This window comes from Manis pentadactyla, chromosome 1, assembly GCF_030020395.1.
Source record: "Manis pentadactyla isolate mManPen7 chromosome 1, mManPen7.hap1, whole genome shotgun sequence".
In the NCBI taxonomy this organism is placed as follows: domain Eukaryota; kingdom Metazoa; phylum Chordata; class Mammalia; order Pholidota; family Manidae; genus Manis; species Manis pentadactyla.
In genome coordinates, this window is record NC_080019.1 from 235,731,941 (window position 1) to 235,748,583 (window position 16,643).

General features: G+C 54.1%; 1 long non-coding RNA gene across 1 annotated transcript; it reads right to left on the minus strand.

The window, feature by feature from the left end:
- Window positions 1–12,040: 12,040 nt before the first annotated feature.
- Window positions 12,041–16,610, minus strand: LOC130679218 (uncharacterized). Its single transcript, XR_008992328.1, has 2 exons — window positions 16,100–16,610; window positions 12,041–15,342 (listed from the first exon to the last, which is right to left on the minus strand). It is a non-coding gene; the product is annotated as an uncharacterized LOC130679218 (long non-coding RNA).
- Window positions 16,611–16,643: the final 33 nt, after the last annotated feature.

The following is a 16,643-nucleotide window of genomic DNA, read 5'->3' on the forward strand; positions in this document are numbered from 1 at the left end:
CCGCTCCGCGCCCAGCCGACCGGCAGGCCCCGCGCCGCGCTGTCTGCCTGCGTCCGCCGCCCGCAACGCACCGCCCCCGCGCCAGGCCCCGCCCCCGCCCGCGCCGGCCGCTCATTGGCCTGCCACGCCCCCGCAGGAAGCCTCTCCCCTCTACCGGCCCTGCCCGCCCCCGGCGCGCCCGCGTCGCCTGCTGGGTGGGGAGCGGTTGCGCCGCCCAGCCTCGGAGACCGGTCAGGGCAGCGGTCGGCGCTCCTGAAGCCCGCGAACGCAAACCAGGAGGCATCGCTAAGCTGTGAACACCATCAGGAAGCGTCCTCTAAATTGCTAAGGAGGATAGGCCTGTTGCCCGGCCCTTACACGGATGGGGAAACTGAGGCGAGAGCCGAACGGCGGGAAGCCGGCCTCTCTCCAAGGGCACAACCCCCGACAGCTGGGGGCATCCGGGAAGCGCCTCCGGCCTGACCGTCGGCCCCTGTCCCTGCGGAGACGCCGGAATCCAATGCCTGCTCTAGCGCCAGAAATAGCTCTGACCCGCTGGCTCCGGCCACTCGCTCCCTGCGGCCCGGATACTTTCCGGGGGTGGGGAGCAGGGGCGGGGTTGCTGCCGAGGTCCCTGTCGCTTCGAGGCGGGGGTCCTACAGGCGCTCTGCTCTCCCCAGGGCCCTACCCTGAGGACCCGGACCTGACAGTTACTGGATGGGGATGGGCGCGCGGTGGGCCGTCCTCTCTATCGCTCCCCAAACCCTGCCCAGGATGTGCCCATTCTCTCTGGGCCAGTGGCCAGGCTGGAATTCCAGGCCCACACTTTGGTCTGGGAGCACATTCCGAACAGAGAACTGGCCAGGGGTACCTCCTTGAATCTAGATAGCTGCGAGTCTCCCCACTTTCTCCCCCTCGGGAACGTCTGGGAGAAATTGCAGAGCAGAAAGGTGTGGCCCATCTCCCAAACATGCACACCTGTTTGTGATTTTTTTTTATACTTAATGCATAGGCTCCAAACTTCATTCAAACAGACTAGAAAAGGAACTAAAAATCAGGGAAAAGGCCCCAAATCATCCCTTAAATGTTAAAACTAAAGAAGTAATGGCCTCTCAAGTCCGGCTCTAAAAATCTGTTGCTTTGAAAGGGCTCGGAATGCAGAAAGCTACTTTCTAAACAAAGTAGATTCTCATTCACTCCTTCAGCCCCTTCCCCAAATATACCAGGCACAGCTTTGCAGCCCTAGGTTCTGCTGGGCTTTTCAGTGGCTGGCTGTATAGCTATGTATATTTTTCCAAAACAAAAGACAGCAGCAAGCACAGGCCTCATGAAGCACCTGCCTCCTGCCATCCACACCAAAGCTGCTGGCTGCTCTTTAGTCCTCCCTGGACACGCGTGGATGCCTGAGCAACTCCCCTTCCTTTTGGCTCTAGTCTTGCTAGATGAGGAATAGGGCCTCAGTGCGGCTCCAGGGTCCCTGTGTCCCATGCCCCTGCGCCCCCAGAGCTCTGACCAAGACAGGGTCTCTCTGCTGGTGCAAAAAAATGGCGTAGGCCCTTCCTAGTCCTGGGAGGAGAGAGAACAGTTTGCCTGAAGCCCTTATGGGAAAATCCTTTCTAGTGCCTGTCTCTCCAGATTGAGGGCTCAGTTGAAAGTGCTGTGGCCCCAGGCTGGCCCTGATGCTGTCCTCCTCCTCCAGCCCTCCAGCCTTAGCAGATTCCACCTGTTTTCCTCCCCGCAGACCAGAACAGTCCCGAGCTCTGAGCCTCATTGCTTTCTTCATTTTTGTCAGGTTGGGGTTCCCCCAACCCCCTGTTCCTTCAGGCTCTAGAAGGCGGGAGGCTTGGCTGGCCAGAGTTGGACCAGTCTCTTCGGGCCTAACCAGTGACCACTGGAGCCCAGCTAACCCCCATGGAGCATGGAGCAGAGTGAAGAGGGAGGTGAACACCTGTCTTCATGGACCTCTAGGTTGGGGAGGGGCTGTAAAGACAGGGCCTTGTTACTGTCATCCTGAGTCAAGCATTTCCTTCCTGGGGAACTTCATAGCCCACTCGAGGGTTCAGCACAACATCCCTAGTGATGCACCCTTGGGGGCTGTCCTGGAACCACACTAGGGCCTCTGCTACCCTCAGCGAGGCTTGATGCTCTCTCCAACTGGAAAGCACGGCCAAGAGCAAGGCCTGGGGAACACCCAGGAGCAGCCGTGCAAAGGCCCATGGGGAATGAGATTGGGAGGACTCATCAGAGGCTGAGAATGGGGTTCTTCAGGCCTGACAGCCCTCAACTCTCCTGGCCTTTCACCTCCAGTACTGTCTCCACTTAGATCCCCTGCCAGAGGCTCCTAGGAGATGACCTCGTTAAGGTTTGTCTCCTCCACTAGAGTATGAGCCCTTAAGCCAGAGACCAGTCTGCCTGGCCTCACGTTGCAAGCATCACCACGCAGCCTGCACACAGTAGAGGTTCAGTTTCTGTTTGAGAAGGAAGAAATCAGGCAATGCTGCCTGCCTCCCTTCCTAGTTGGAAGTCATCCCTCAGGGTCCAAGCCCTGTCTGTGCAGGCCCCAGGCAAACGTCCCAGTGCTGACTTGGGGCTGGTGTATTTCAGCTGAGGCTCTGGTTCTAGCTCAGACAAAATCCAGCAGACACCTATATGGACCAAACTTTCTTCTGGTCCTAAGATTCAAGGACCTACTCTGGCATGCTCCCAAAGAACTGAAGGCCAAGGGCCAGTGCCCAGCCTGACTCTTCCAGAGGGAGGGAGACTTCTATTGCTGATCCCCCCCAGGCCCTATGAACTGGGACAGGGGTCAATGCTGGCTGAGGGTGGAGGTGCCCGATCCAAACACAGGCCTGCAGGCCAGCCTGCAGCAGTAGGCTGGCAAGCAGGGCCAGCCAAGTCAGGGCAAGGGAGGGGGCCCTTTTGTCTGGATTTAACAGAAGGCAGATTGTCTGGCAGCTCTGACAGAAAGAAAGGGCTGATAAGTTCATCCGGGAGAAGCTGCCAGTGGGCGTGTTTGAGCCTACCACAAGCCCTTCCAGAAGCCAGTTCGTTCCTTGAGGGCTCTCCACTCTAGCACTTCCACCAGACCCCTTTATACAGGTCTGGCACAGAGCCTTCCTCCAGCCAGCCAGGTGGCAAGATCCGCCCCAGCCCTCCGGAAACATGCAGTCTTTTGGAGACAGGAACCCCACAGCAAGGGTGAGCATGGGTTGAAGGAATAAGAGCCACATCTCCCAGTGGGTGACACACATGTTCCCTGCCCCCTCTGTTAGCCACATTCCACTCCCTGCTGGCTCTGGGATAAGACAGTCCCCAAAGGCAGACTTTGGGCAGCTGTTCCCAAAACACTGGACTTGTGGCCTTGAACACTGGACTGAACACCAGTTTAGGTCTGGTCTGGCTGGGCAGCCAGTGGAAGCAAGCAAAGCTAAGGGGCCTATTTGTTAATTCTCTTCAGTCCCCAACCAGCTAGCTCCTAATCCCAGAGTCTTGGGGGAAGCCACCCTACACATCTGGTTCAGCCAAATTGAGAGTTCCTTCTCTGCTCTGGGTCCTAGCCCCATGTGTGCCTCAGAGCTCAGCCACGGGCTCCTCTAGGGCAGAAACACCTCTTCCTCTCGAAGCTGGCCTGAGATCTGGGCCTGTCCCTCTCATCAGCCTGGTCTCCCCTCTGTGGCCTCCTCGTCAAGAGGCACTAACAGGCTACCCAGCAATCACTGGTCCTGGCTTACCAAGCTGACAGGTGGGCCCTTGGAATGCTGGGAAGTGTTGGGCCCAAGTGGACAGATAGGCCTTGCTCTAGACTGAATGGTGACAAGAGACAGACAGGGCATCTGGGAGCCCTTGCCTGCGGTCTGCGGGATTCCAGCAGCCACCTGGAAGGGAAGTAACAGCGGGATCAAGAGTGAATGTCAGCTCCTCAGCCAAGCCTCCCAGTGGGTGACCTGATGAGCAAGCCCCCATGGGCCCCAAGCTGAGTTCACTGTGTGACATGACCTAAGTGGCTTGCATTCTCTGAGCCTCTTTTTTCAGCCCCATCACCACATGACCTCATGTGTGGGCTCTGGCCTGCCTGTCACTGAGAGCGACAGATCACTTCCTGCCATCTGCAATCTGACTGGGTCTGTTCTATGCTGGGGACACAGCAAGGGGTAAATGGAGCATGCGGTCTCCTGCGGAGCCAAACCTAGTGTGGCAAGATGGCCAGTAAGTAAGCAGGCGAAGGCAAATGTAACCCTCACAAGTGAGGGCTGGGAGGGGCACAGGTGCTGGGAAGGCAGTCCTGCAGGAGGTGAAAGGGAGCCTGGCCCTTTGGGAGGCCGGGGAGCAAACCTAGGGAACAGCCTCGGTGAGGTGGGGCCAGCGGGCAGGTCTGAGGGACCCGCCAGGTCACCTGGCCTGAGCTGCGAAGGGTCAGTGAACATGGAGGCGGGGCCGTGGGTGGGAGGGCAGGGGCCTGAGGCCCACTCAGCCGGGCTGGGGCTGCCAGAAGAACAGGATCCCCGGAGCAAGCGGCATGGGAGCAGAGAGGGGCGAGCAGGAGGTGGGGCGGCGGCCGGGGCCTCTGGGAAGGAATGTGGTGGGGCGAGGGGTCAGGGCAGCGTCTTGGCCCTGGCCCTGGAGTCTCCCCCCGCCGCACCCCCCTCCTAGGTGGGAAAGAGGCGGGAGGGGGAGAGGCAGAATTGGGGGTCCTTCGGGGGAGGGATAGCTGTTGCCAGGGCAGTCAAGTCAGAGCTAGTATTGATAGAGAAAGTGTCTCCTTCCCTGCCCCCACCTTCCCCGGAATGCGGAGACAGCACCTCCTCCCTCCAGCCCCAGGGGGATGGGAGCAGGGGAGCCAGGTCCCTGCAGTGGGAGAAGCAGCTCCCCCGCTCGGCAGCCCCTGGTGTGCGCTGCAGGTGAAGGGCCCGCTAGAGAAGCAGAGCACCCGCTCCCCGGGCAAGGAAGCCCATGGCTGGGCCCAGGCCAGGAACGGGTAGAAGAGGAGTGGGAGAGGGGAAGGAGGGGAGGGTCCCACACAGGTGTGCAGGAGGTCCTGGGAACGGGTAGGGTGCCACCAGCAGGCAGCAGGAGAGGCCTCAGCCAGCTGGCCCACCCGTCTACCTCCTGCTGACTGCTCACCCAGTGACCCTCAAAAGTCCCTCCCTGCAGCTGCCACTTACCCAGACTGGACCGAGGTCCCAGCTCCGTCACTTGTGAATGGGCAGCAGAGGGTTTACATCATTCAGATGGGTTCAGTAGGCTGAACAAGACAAGAGACCCTAGGGACCAGTTAGGCCTGGAATGGGAAGGACTGGGGGCTGGGAGCAGGACAGGCCCCCCAGATAGGAAAGAGGCCAGTGTGCAGCCAGGGTTCTGGGCCTTGGGGTATGGGCATGGCTGCCCCCATGACTGCAGCTTTGCTGTGGTGCTTAAGTATCCCGAGGGTTGTACAAAGACCCATTCATGATGCCTCAAGAGTTTTTCCAGAGAAGGTGAAAAGAAACATTTCATATCTGCCTGCATCATCCCATCTCCAGGCCCCCTGGCACATGAGGGAATGTGGGCAGCTGGTATATTACGGAGGTGGGACATGGGGTTGAGGGACAGCTGCTCCCGAAGGGGATGTCCTGGTCCCAGAGTCACGGCCCAGCAGCTGCTCTTTCCCACTGACCCCCACCCTCCCTCTGCCTAAAACTCCTTGTGCTCACCCTAATGCTCACCTCTGCTCACTGTCAGACGCCCTGAGGCCCTGCTGTCAAGGTGGGCAGCAAAATGGGGGCCTTCAGGCTTCCTCACCGCACCCATACCATCTGGGATCACCTCCTTCCCTGTAGTTCCCTCAGCCCACAGGAGGCAGGGCCTGGGGATGCCCACACCTCTTGCCCTTATGGCAGGTGGGTACAGTGTGTGCAGCTCAGGTGAGGCCCAAAGGCTGGGTGCACACAGGCAGGGGCCCTGGTGCCTTCGTCTAGCTGGCTGGCACCTGGGGCAAACTCTTTCCCTCTTCGACCCTTGTGGGCCAAAGTGTTTCCAAGGCTGCAGGTTGTTTACTTTCCTTCCAGAAGGGCCAGGACACAGGTGCAGACAAGGCGCGGAGGAGCAGGCAGAGGAAACGTCAACCTGGGGATCCCCGGTGGGAGGGCTCTGGGGGTCCTGGGGAGGACCTGCAGCCAAGGAGGACTGTTGGGGAATTACTGAAAGGGGCAGGAGAGCACGTGGCTCACTCCCCGGCCTGGCCCCCAGCCCCTCCCTGCCTTCCCTTCCCTGAGGGAGGCAGTTGCCTCTGACTGCAGGGGAACCCAGCTTGCCCTCCCCCCAAGACCTCCCGCGTGCCTGGCTTGGGCCCTCCATTCCCACAGCCCAGCAGCGAGGGGGCTGCCTCACCTGTTGCTGCCAGATTCTCTCCTCTTCTGGGCGGCAGCTGCTCACGACAGCTGGGTCAGAGTGGGACCCTGCCTCAGCTGAACTGCCGTGACCTCCTGCTCCCCTGCTTGCCCTACTGGCCCAGCCACAGCCCTGCTGTTCACATGTCCTCGACCCCAGTCCTGAAGACCCACCACAGCTGTGGGCTCCCTGCCCTCTGGAGAAGAGAACCAGCTGTTCCCAGACTCCTCCAGGGCCAAGGGCCATGGCCCGTCAGCCTGAGGGTGGGGTGCAGCCCCAATCCTGGGCTTGGGCCGGGGTCTTCCGAGGACCTTCTCCCATAAAACAAGTGTAGCCTGCAGGAGGGAGGGCCGTGGAGCCCTGTCCTCTGCTGGAGGCCGCCTTCTGCTCCACAGCTGACCCAGGCCTCCCTTGACAGCAGCCAGAGCTGACCCGAACCCAAGTTGGCACGCTGCTCAGCACCCTGGACAAGGGCTGCTCACTGCCCCTGCCCACCCAGCTCCACTCTGCCCCTCTCAGTGCCCACCCTGCCTCTTTACCACAGCTTTTCTTTGCACGTGACCCCAGCCCCAGCCGCAGAGACCCTCTTTAAGTTCCTGCAGACTCGCCAGCATCTGCCAGCCCCCTCAAGCCTTCTCACGTGCCTGGCAATCCTGCCCAGGGCATTCTGCTCCCACTTGGCCTACCTCAGTCCTGCGCACTACCTGCCTCAGTTTCTGGCTTTGGTGCAAGTCCCTGGATCCCTGCTTAGCCCACCCTATTATTCCTTCAGTTGTAAGTTTCTCCCCAGGATAGGTGAGGACCTGTGTCTGTCTAAGCCCCCCTCCACCCTGGGACCCTCCAGTGCCCAGTAAAGCTGGAATGAATGAAAGAACATGTGATAGAAGATGATGCCTCTTGGAGACCCGGAGCCTTCTGGAGAGGCCTCCACAGAGTCCAGTTGGTATTTTGGAGCCCAAACCCTGTAAACCAATATACCTTCGGAGACTTCCAGCCCCCTGCAGAATACATTTAGGCCTACGCTGAACCACGCTGGGAGATAGACCTGCCCTAGACTGCTCACGACCCACCAGCTCATCCCCTCTCTTTCACTCCCTGTGGAATATGACCTGTGAGGCCCCCTCTTCCTACACCTGCCAAGTGCTGCATATCCCAGCCAAAAAGACACCTGCCAGCCTTCCCAGCATGTGACTCCCCCAACATTGTCTCTAGGAGGCCTCAAGCTCCTGGAGAGCAAAGATCACCCTTGATCATAACAACAGCTCCCACCACTGAGCTCTGTCCTGCACCCCTGGATACACAAAGTTTTGCTATGCTCCCTGACACCCCTCTGTGGCAGTCAGTGGCCCCATGTTACAGGGGGAGCTGAGGCCCAGGGTTAAGTCACTTAGCAGAGGTCACACAGTAAGCGGCCAAGCTGCGGATCTGCATTCACGTCGTGCCTTCACTGCCTGAACCAGAGTGAAGAGCTCTGCGGACGCTGAATGAGAACAGGCGCACACAGGAGCCTCAAAGCTTCAACTACCAGGACCCATCCACCCCTGGAGCCCGAGACACAGAGGCCTTGAACCCCATGAGAAGAGCTTCTAGACCTGGGAGAGACGGGGCCCACATCTCTGTTTCCCTCCCGGGTCCTGGCCTCAGCTGGGTGGGGTCTTGACACTGCTGATGGGTGGGAGTAGCCAGGGACCAGTGAGAGAGGGAAGGGGCTGCAGGGCAAACCAGTGAAGAAGAAAAAGTGAGCTGGAGCCTTTCAAAGAGCAGCAGAAAGGCCTGGGGCAGTGGTCGACTGGTATTCTCAGTAGAGGTACAGGGGTCTTCAGCAGTTCCAGTGTTTAGTCTCGGCCTCCTTCAGTCCTGAATTGTAAAAGGGTAAGGAACTGGGTAGAGGGCAGGGAATCAGCTAGATCACACCACAAAGCCCTCTACCAAGCACCCACTCTGTTCCCAGACATGCAAGAAGGCCAAAGGCAGAAGGTACGAGTCACAGTGGGACCCCTGAGAAGCATGTTTCCCAGCTCCTCAGTGGGAAGAACCACACACAGGGAACGACAGCGTGTGTGAGGGGAATCAGGCGGCCCAGGCCCTCAGGAGGCTACCTGAGGAAGGGTCACTGAGCCTGGTCTCTGCGGAGGGGAGCAGTTGAGTTTCTTGCTGGCGTGGTGAACGCCCAGGAGGGGTGCAGCAGCAGTGGCTGCCTAGGCCCAGCCAGGTGGACAAGAATGGAGCAGAGGCGGCTGCCCGAGCAGGCCCCGACCAGTCATCCCGGACTTCGCTGGAACTTGCCTGACTGTGCAGAACGGTCTGGAGTGGGGACCAAGCAGGGAAAGCTCAGGGGAGGAGGTGGGGGTGCTGACAGCTGGGCGGCCTCATGCCTGTCCTGCACTGCCCAGCACCGGAGCCATCTCGTTCCAGATTCCTTTCATAATAGGATAAAATGTACCAACAGGGAGGCCCCGAGTGGAGCCCAGTGGAGCCGTGACTTGAGCAGCAGGACAGCGGGTCCCAGGAAAGCCAGGAAGCACAAGCATTCCTTGGCTGCCTGTCCCCGGCAGCCGTGGGAAGCTGCTCCAAGCTCCCAGCTGTGCCCAGCAGCCCCCGACGACGGCAGAAAGTCTTGTTTCTTGCCACCCCCTGAGTGGACACAGAGTCCTGGATGGGGGTGGCTGAGTCCTCCATGGTAGGCCCCAAGGGACATGGTGGGGCAGCCAGCCAACACTTGGGGAGGCAACACAGGGTCTGTGTGAGCCTGAGCCTGGGAAGGGGGTATTGTGGATTTCATTTCCTGTGGCAGGATCCCAGCCTTCTTTACCTCCAGAAATATGAAATAGCCATCAGCTCTCTCCCCAGACTGTCCCTACACACCTAATCCTGCCTACAATTCAAAAGTGTCCTGAACGTGCCTCAGGGCTTGCAGGGACCCCAGGCTAGGAGCCCTCCACGTACTTATGGCCAGAGAACTTCAGTCTGGCTCTGCCCCTGCTGGCGGTGAGTCTTGGGCCGGCTCCTGGCCATGTTGCCTCGGACTTGAGCCTCAAGTTGGCCAAGGGAGGCCTCAAAGGCCCACCTGCTCTGTACCCCCCTTGGAACCCCTGGAAATCCTCCTATTGGAGATTACAAACCCAGCCGGGGACCTAGGCCTGCAGGTCCCCCTCACACTGGGCCTCCCAGGGTCCCAGCCGCCCCACCTCCTGCCCATCCAGACAGGTCTGGCTGCCAACTCATGGGCCCCTGAGGGCTTTTGAGGCCCTGGTTCTCATTCACACACACAACTGTCAACACATACTCTGTTCTTCTTACCATTTATTGGCTGTAACAGTCATTCTCCACACATATTGAAAAGCTACTTTGTACCAAGCCTCGGGCTAAGCACAGCACAAGCCCAAATCGTGTTCCTGCCTCTAGGTCCTACCTGAGCCTCACATCTTCCCAGTCTTCAACTGCCTGGCCAACGCAGCCCTCCCGGTTATCTGTCTCAAAACTGTATCTCTCTTCTCTTAGGGCTTTAGGTCAGCTGCCCAGTGTGGTCACTGCTGCCCTTGTTGCACACTTCTTGCCACGTCCTGCTGCCAAGCAGCAATTTTGAACCCAGTAGGCCACGAGGCAAGACCACTGTCTGCCCTCGGGCCCAGGAGGCCTTTAACAGGACCGCCTGGCCGAATCCTGTTTCGCTCAGTGTGCTTATCATACTAGACATGATATGTAAACTGATCTGTCTTATTTCCTCTACTAGAACGAAAACTCCATGAGCAGAGATTTTGCTCACTGCTCTGTGCCTGTGTGAAACAAGAGCTCAGGAAATATTTGTTACATAAAAGTTGATAAGGTTGAGACCAGATTCTACTACTTCGTGGTATCTTTCGTCCAGAGTTGAGCCCCAGTGTGGCCACATGGCAGATCTATGGCCTTAGGCAAGTCATTCAGCCTTTCCTTTCAGGTTTCTTGCCATAACATGAGAATAATTATGATTTCCACCTCACAGGGCCGTGGACTGGGAGAAGAATACAGTGCAGGGAACAGTGCCTGGCACATCACAGATGCTAAGTGTTAATGGTTATTATTGTTTTACTATTATCACCCTGCTGCATTCATTCAGCACTGCCAGAAGCTCTCTCTCCACCTCGAAGAGAAACTTGATTGCTACTGGAGATCCTCTATGTCACTGGCCCGAAGTGCCACTCATTCATGCTTAATCTTCTGGCTTTCTGAACATTGCTAGCAAGAACGTGTGTGTGTGTGTGTGCACGTGTGTGCAGGAGATCGGCTTTCATCAGGGTCTCAAAAGGCCTAGACCCAGCTGGGCAGGGGGCTGGGTTTAGTACCGGCTTGTTCGAGGCTCCTTCAGGTAGCCATTTCCAAAGAGCCTGGCATGGTCTCCTTGTTTTGGATCTTCAACGGGATTCTCAATACGATAGGTGCCTGGTAATACTAGGTGAGGTCTGGGAAAGGCCTTTGGCAAGCTGAGGGTTCAAGGCTCAGGCGGGCGGCATCATTTCCAGGCATCCAGGCCCACCTCCTCCCTTGGCCGCCCCCAACCCCGCGTCGGGTTGGGGAGCCTGGTTCTCAGGGCGGCGACTCTCCACTTCCCAGCAGGGGGCGCTGCTGTCCCGCCTGTGACAGCGCTGCCTCCTCCGGGACTCAGTTCTGGGGGCCGGTCGGCGATCCCCGTGGGCAGTGCCCGGGGCGAGGCCGTCCGAGCATTCACATACTCAGACAACTCTATCGAGCACCTACTATGTGCTAGGCGCCTGGGGGCCTGGCCAGAAAAGAGGCCAGGTCCTGCTTTTTCAGGGCTTACACTGTAGAGCTGCGCTGTCCAGTGCATCAGCCACCAGCTGTACGCGACTACCCAGCGCTTGAAAGGTGGCTAATCGGAATCGCGACGTGCTCTAAGTGTAAAATACACACCTGACGTCAAAGACTTAGTAAAAATAATGTCGACCATCTAATAAACTTTTTAAATATTGACTTTATGTCGAGATGTTTTTTATATTTTGGGTTATATAAAATATTTTACTAAAAGTAATTGAAGCTATTTATTTTTTAGCACGACTACTAGGAATTTTTAAATTACCAACGGGCTCACATTTGCAGCTTACATTGTATTTCTGTTGGACAGTGACGTTCCAGAGGGTGAATCAGAAAATGTATAAACACACGTGCAGTACGTCAGGTGGGGCGGTAGTGGAGCTGAGACGGGACAGAAATGAGAGAGTGAACGAACAGGTGGAAGTGAACCTGGGAATCTGGGGATAGCATAGAGGCCAGTGTGGCCAGAGCAGGGGAGGGAGACGTGCAGGAAAGGAGGGCCAGAGGTGCAGCTTAGAGAGATTACTGGAGAATGGCCATTTGGGGAAGAAGTCTAGCATTACTGCTTAAACTGAAGGATATTCATTCTCTCATAGCCATGATTTGGCAAGCTGACTCCCAGAAATAAATTATAGAGCAGTAGGCCTCAAACTCTTTAGTCTCAGAACCACATTACACTCTTAAAATTACCGAGTCCTCAAGAGAGATTTATGTGAGTTGTATCTATGGATGTTTATGACATTAGAGATTAAGACAGGAAATTTTCAACTATTTGCTTATTAAAAACAAACAAACAACATAACAGTAGAACTGCCCTACAAGAGATGCTAAAAGGAGTCTTTCAGGCTAAAATGACAGGACACGAGGCAGTAACTGGATGCCATAATTAAAAATAATACTAGGATAAGTTACTTTATTTGTAGATATAAAAGCCAGCATTGTTGTACTTTTGGTTTGGTTTGCAACTTCTCTTTTTCTATGTGATTATTTAAAAGACAAATGCATAAAACAACAATTATAAATCTATGTTAATAGTCATACAATGTATAAAGCCTAATTTTAACAATGTAATACAATAACAATATAGAGGGGGTGGAACAGATGCAGAGTGCTTGTGAACTACTGAAACTAAGCCATATTATTCATACTAGCTTGTTACACATCTAAGATGTTAATTATAATTTCTTAGCCACTGAGAAGGTAGTTTAAAAATACACAAAGAAAGAAGGGAATCAAAGTGGTACACTATGAAAAATCAACTAAATAACCAAAAAAGAGACAGAAACGTAGGAATTGAACAAAAACCACATAAAATGTACAGAGACATCACAAGTAAACCCTTCTTTATCAATGATCACATCCAATATAAATGGGTTAAACTTTCCTATTAAAAGACAGATTGGCAGATTGGATTTCTAAAAATCCCACAAAATCTATCTCTATGTTGCTTGCAAGAGTCACTTTAGATGTAAGGACACAAAGAGGCTGTAAGGAAAAGGCTGGAAAAAGACATGCCACCCAAATAGTAACCAAAGGGGAGATGGGTGGCTGTATTATTGCAAAACAAAATGGTCTTAAATCAAAACAGGTTAAAACAGGTTACAGAAAAGGAAACGTGTTGATAAAAGGCACAGTAGAGCAGGAGGCTGTAACGGTTACTCACACCCAACCCCAAGCCCAGAACGCATGACCAAAGCCGGCGGGACCGTGCGGAGAAGTGGGCAGCGCGGCTGCATCAGCTGGAGGCGGCAGCTCTCCACGTTCCATAGGGGGCAGAACAAGCAGACGGGTGGGGAAGGAAATGCAGACGTGAGCGACGCTGTGAACCAAGCGGACCTAACGGACCGAGGGAACCGTCCCCCCAGCAGCGCTGCACACATGGTCTCAGTGCAGTGGAGCGTCCGGCAGTGACCGCGGGCAGCCGCAGAGTAAGTCCTGAGGCGTTGTAAGGGACCAAGATCATAGGAAGGATCTTTTCCAGTCACAGTGGAATGAAACTAAGAGGAGTAAGAGAGGGAAAACAGGAAAAAAATCACAGATACGTGGAAACTGAACAACATACTGTGATGGTTAATTTTGTGCCAACTTGACGGGACCACAGGCTATCTAGACATTAGGCAAACGTTATTCTGGGCGTGTGTCTGAGGTGTCTCTGAGTAAGGTTAACATTTGAACAGACTGAGTAAAGCACACCACCCTCTCCAATTAGGGTGGGCCTCAGCCAATCAATTGACGACTTGAACAAAAAGCTTATTAGGAGGAAACTCCTGCCTGGTTACTGGGCGGGCACATTGGTCTTTCCAGCCTTTGGGCTCCAACTGAAACATCAGCTGTTCCTGGGTCTTGAGCCTGTCATATTTTGGACTGGGATTTACAACATCAGCTCTCCTGGTTCTTAGACCTTTGGACTTGAACTACAACTACGCATGGGTGCTCCTAGGTGTCCAACTTGTATATACATAAATACAAAATGCGCTCAGCATTTCTTCTACTTTCTTGAACATATGGGATATTAAGTTCAAGTTTTAATGAGCTTGTCTACAAATTCAATCATCTGTTATTTTATTGACATTTTTTCCTTATTATACGTCATATTTTTCTGCTTCTTTGCATGATTGGTAATTTTTTTAAAGCATACTACTTTATTGAAGTATAGTTGATACACAGTATTACATTGGTTTCAAGTATACAAACCAGTGGTTCAACAGTTACCCTTATTATTAAATCCTCACCCCCACTAGTGTGGTTACTACCTGTCAGCATAGGAAGAAAGATGTTACAGAATGACTGGTAATTTTGAATTGGATGCCAGACATTGCAAATTTTACCTTTTTGGGTGCCAATAGTAACTATTGTATTCTTGTAAACATTCTTGACCTTTGTTTTGGGGTACATTTCAATGTTCTGGTCATTTTGATGCTTGATCTTAAGCTTTACCAAGTTAGATCAGAGCAGATCATCATCTAGGTGAGTTTTTAATCCACAACCGTACCCGCCCAAGAACTCTATGTAGTGTCCCACAGGTTAGGGGATTTTTATTATGGCTGCTGAGAACACAAGCTATTTTTGGTTATGAGTAGATGTGGCAATTTACCATTTCTCCCCCTTTGGGCAGTCCTTTCTTTGTCTCTGGCAGTTTCCTCACATGCACATGTTCTCACTAAGCTGCAGCCACAGGGGAGGCCCCTGGAGAGCTCGAGGCCGGTCTGTGCAGCGCCCCATGCCAGCCTCAGCCATCCTGATCCCCCCCAATGCCCGGTCCTGTCTCTCCACCTCAGGGAGCCTGACAGACGCCCCCTCATGGCCCTGGGAAACTCCGTCCAGACAGGAGGCTGGGACAAGCGCAGAGCTGGTTCTGTTTCCCCTCGCGTCATGTGTCTCAGAGATCACTCCGTGCTGCCTAACACAAACGCCTGAAAAACCCTCTCCCGGGCGTTCCACCTTGGCTGGAAGTTCCCGAAGTTGAACGATTGTCCACTTGGGATGTATTTTGGAGCACCTGCTGTACCCAGCTGGGTGATGGGGACAGAATGACAGACTAAGCTCCCACCCCACAGGGCCCAGTGAGGGACAGGATACAGGGACAATTACCACAGAATGTGAAGAACCTCTGACTGTCCAGATCAAGGAAGCACTCCTTGAAATGTCATACTCTAAACCAACCTCAAAGGTGGAGAGGGGACAGATGCCTGTGGGCAGGCTGGAAGGTGGGAGGGCGGCAGTGGGGGTGAGGGGCCAGCGCCGGGGAGGGCAGTTCTGAGTAGCCTGTGGGCAGTGGCCATTCATGCTCTGAACCTATGGACTTAACCCAGCTTTTGGATTTGACTCTGAGGCAGAGGGATTCCATGAGGGTCTCACTGTGGAAAGGCCGTCTTGCCGCGGAGTGGGTCATGGGGTGAAGGGGCTGGAGGGGAGGTGGCCGTTCCCCACACAGGGGGTGAGATTCGTCTGCCACAAGGGGCCACACAGGGCTGCTGGGACTATGCTCTCGGAGAAGGCACAGCTCACCAAGGGACCACTGTGTGGAGGGTTCCGATGTGTGAGGTGGGCACCCCAAGAGGCCCTGCTCCCGGCTCCACTCCACACTGCCTCCTTGGCCTGGGAAGTCCCTGGACTCCTGCTGGCCTCGGCTTTGGCGTCTCTGAAAGAGACTTAACTGAAGCTCTGAGGCGCTGTTTCCACAAGCACCTGGAGGGATGGTAATGATGACAAACATCACGGTCAATATTTTTTGCCTTTTTTTTTCTTTTAAAATGTTTACTGAGGTACAATAAATTTAGGTGCAGTAAAATGCACAAATCTTAAGGACTCAGTTTAATGATTTCTGATAAATGTCTAGACAGATGTAACTAGACCATGATCAAGTCACGAACCCTTTTGTCACCCCGAAACATGTCTTCTGCTTCTTCACAGTCAATCCCCAACTCCACCTCTGGCCCTAGGAGAACTGTTCTGATTTACACTGCTACAGATTAGCTTTGACTTTTCTAGAATTCCATGTAAGTGGAGTAATGCAGTAAGTGCTCTGTTGACTATGACTCTGGCCTAACTGTGCGTGTGCAATCTGGCAGCAGTGCTGTTTATTAGTTCATTCCTTTTCCTTTCCAAATGTGGTAAAAAATACATAAAATTTATCACTTTACTCTTAAGTGTATAATCCAGCATTAAGTACATTCACAGTAACATCACCGTTTCCAGAAATTTTTCATCATGGTGAACAGAAACTCCATACCTGTGGAACAGTAACTATTCCGGCTTACCCTCGAGCCCCTCACCTCTACTCTACTTCCTGTCTCAGCAAAGTGCCTATTCTAGATACCTTAAGTGGAATCATATAGTATTTATCCTTTTATCACTTAGCGTATTTACAATGAAGCATGCATCAGAATTTCATTCCTTTTCAAGGCAGAATAATTACTTTGTGTATAGAACACATTTTGCTTACCCATTCATCTCTTGCTGGGTTTTTGGATTTGTTCATTTCTTTCTATTTTGGGTAGTATTCCATTGTGTGAATATAGTACAGTTCGTTTACATGTTCATCTGTTGGACATTTGGATTAGTTCCAATTTTTGGCTGTTATGAATCAAGTCTTGGACCTATGCTTTCGCTTCTCCTGGGCACATAGGAGTTCAATGGCTGGATCACGTTGTAGGCAAAAATTAGCCTTTAAAGAAATGCCAAACAGTTTTCCACAGTGGCCGTAAATTACCATTGGATGAGGGTTCCAGGCACGCACATCCCTGCGGGTCTTTAGCGGGTGTGCGCGAGCTCTCACTGGCACTTCCCTGATGGGCTGCCCCGTAAGCATCCTTCCAAGAGCTACTGGCTGTTGATCTTCGCATTATCTGCCCGAATCTTTTGCTCCTTAAAAAAGAGGCTCCCATCTACGTCCGCACTTAACGCAGGCCGGCGCCACGGCGTCCCACGTGGAGGCGGAGCCTCGAGGCAGAGAGCCAGGTTCGGACGCCTGGGCGCGGAGCACAGCC